Below are 3,075 nucleotides of genomic sequence, written 5' to 3'. Positions count from 1 at the left end.
TACATAAAAAGGAAAGGATTCAATTTGTCAAACAAAAAAATCCGTCACAAACACTGTTTTTAAGATAGTGATTTCAGCGTAAATTCATGTAAATACATACTGCCTGTGTGGAAAAAAAAAGGATGTAAATGCTCATTTTTGTGGTTTGTATCCTTCTGTGTCACACTTACAGTGTAAAGATGTCTTTAGAGACTCAGAAGTAGACTAACTTCAAAAATCCCACTGTGGATGGTGGATGAAACCGAGCTTCTAGAAACCACCACATCCTCCTCCTTACCACAGTGCATACATATATACATTTCCACAGTTAACAACTCCCGATCGCAGTCATACTTTGATAAAGCACGAGTTGTAGATCTCAGGTTAAGCACCTCGATCTGAGAGCCAGGTCTCTTCTTACATTGATCTGACGGCAGGCCTTTAGCGTAATGGGTTTTGCGCAGCGCTAGCGAGAAATGAAAAGCCTTTAAATGCACTATATTCCAACCTTGGGAAAGACGTATACTCAAACTCGATGTATCTGCCAGTGAGCATTTACACAAACTACCAAGTCACACACTCACTTCCATTCGGCGTTCCTTTAAAACAGTCAAGTCACGTGCCGCTGTATCCTGAGACGAAGCAGGCATGACAGGAGCAGCCGCGGTGAAGAGACTCCCTCAGGGAAACGTCTCTTTTAGATCTCACAGACATACAGCTGGCTCAGACGCTTGCTGCAGACGGGATCATTAAACCTCCCATTTCCTAATCTGTCCCTTCAACCCACCATTACACCCTTCCTACGGCCCACACTCTCACACAAACACACACACACACACATGCGGTGTCTGCTCTATCCGTCATCATTGAGGCAAAACATGCCACCCCCCCCGCGGCAGCACTAATGCGACGCAAAGGCCAATTAGCAAAGCTTCCTGACCAATCAACACGCAGATCCTTTCCTTAGACTAATACGACATGATTGATGGGGTTTCTCTCTTGGATATAAGTTCTTATATTACACGTTATTCATAAAATAAACTCTGACCCGAGTTCTCTCAAAGTGAAAGTGTGAAGTTGTTGTTGAAGGGTTAGCTAGTTCCAATATGAAAATGTACTATTTACTCACACTCGAGTGGTTCCAAACGTTTGTGTGTTTCTGTATGTTCTCTTGGGATTTAAGTTCTTATATTACATGTTATTGATAAAAACTCTATTTTGACCATTGATTCAAGTTTCAAATGAAAATGTTCTATTACTCACCCTCGGGTGGTTTTAAACCTTTTCTGTGTTTCTGTATCATGGTGAACACGCAAGAAGATATTTTGAAGAATGTGGAAACCTGTAACCATTGACTTCCATAGTATTAATACTCCATAGTTTGTGTTCAACTTTTAACATTATTATTAATACATCCTCAAGCACATGAAGAAGACTGATCCTTTAACACAGCCTGCTGCTTTTTGAGTGGTCCAAAGCATATCTCTGTATAAACCGTAAAAACCATACAAAACTCTGGTTGATTCAATTGCTGAGTTCACAAATACACTTTCACTGGCTCATCTGTCATTTTTGATTGTAGTAGATCTATAGATCTGTGTTTGCTCGAGTCTTATACTGTTTAATGGTTCATTTGGTGGAACATTTAAAAAGAACAGGTTCATACAAATGATTTATTCACAAATCATTTTGAAAATAGTGTTCACTTTATTGCACAGAACTATTATTTTGTTTCTATCTATCTACAAATACTTTTTCCATACGCATTTGTACACAGCACCTTATACTTGTATATTTTTTACAAATCTGTACATACAATTCAACATTGTTTCAAGCTCTTTGTCTAACTGCATCTATGAATAATGTTTATGTTTTTTTTTTCATATTATTTTTGTGTTGTCACTTGTCACTTTATGTACACTGGAAGCTTCTGTAGCCAAAACAAATTCCTTGTGTGTGTAGCACACTTGGCAATAAAACTGATTCTGATTATATATATATAAGACTGAACTATAAAAAATATCTGTTAATTAACAGGTTCCGTATTTTTTAGATGTTTCCTGTTCATTTATGGTTTTGAATTGCATTATGGGAGCAGCTCTGTCCACTTTTGATGTTGACAATTTAACTTGGCAGTTTTAACAGTGACTTTTGTTGATATTTTAGTAGTTTGAGACAATATATTGTATAAGAAATAATATATAGAGAACTAAGTTTGTAAAATGACAAAAAAAATGTACTGGCAGCTTATTACATGTTTTTTTGTATCGTAACTTACAACACTAACCTAGACAATATATCACTTAAAACATTGTCAACCACTTAAATCGGTCAATGCCTTAAGTCTATCACTTAAAATTGTCAATTAAAGTCCAGTTTTCAAACTTTACAACATCAAATGATTTTGAAGGAAAGATTGTGGTCCTATAAGCAATTCAAAAGTCTAACTAAAACAACACACAAACAAACATGGATCACAAAATCCCAAAAATGTCAATTTACAGATATTTTTTTACAGTGATAGTATATAAACAAGCAAGCAAGCAAACAAACAACACATAAATAATAAGTAAATAAATAAATAAATAAATAAATATCAGGCCATTGTATAACAGTGGTTTGTTCTGTAGACAATAAATATATTATTTAAATATAGCTTTTTATATTATTATTTTTATATTATTATTAAAGCTGCTTTTATTCCAGCCAAATTAAACAAATAAGACCTTTTTCAGAAGAAAAAAATTATAGGAAATACTGTGAAAAAAATCTTGCTCTTAGTATAATTTGAGCAAATGAATGAATAAATAAATAAATAAATAAATAATAAAAAATAAATAATAAAAACTGTAACCTACAGTTATCTACATTTTAGATGGCTTGGGAGTGTAGCAGAGCTTCCTGACCAATCAGTGCACAGCTCATTTCCACAAACTAACACAGCATGATTGAAAGAGGCTTCTCCTTTGGGATATAACCTCTTATCACACCCCAAATCCGTGTGTGGCAGAAGCCGGAGTGGGATGTAGCACATAAGGTTGTTCACTCTCCAACAGCACGCAGCAGTCATAGCCTACACACAGACAGCCACTCCAC

The sequence above is a fragment of the Danio aesculapii genome, chromosome 14 (genome assembly GCF_903798145.1).
Source record: "Danio aesculapii chromosome 14, fDanAes4.1, whole genome shotgun sequence".
NCBI lineage: Eukaryota > Metazoa > Chordata > Actinopteri > Cypriniformes > Danionidae > Danio > Danio aesculapii.
The sequence above is the reverse complement of the archived record's forward strand: the minus strand, read 5'-3'. Positions refer to the sequence as shown.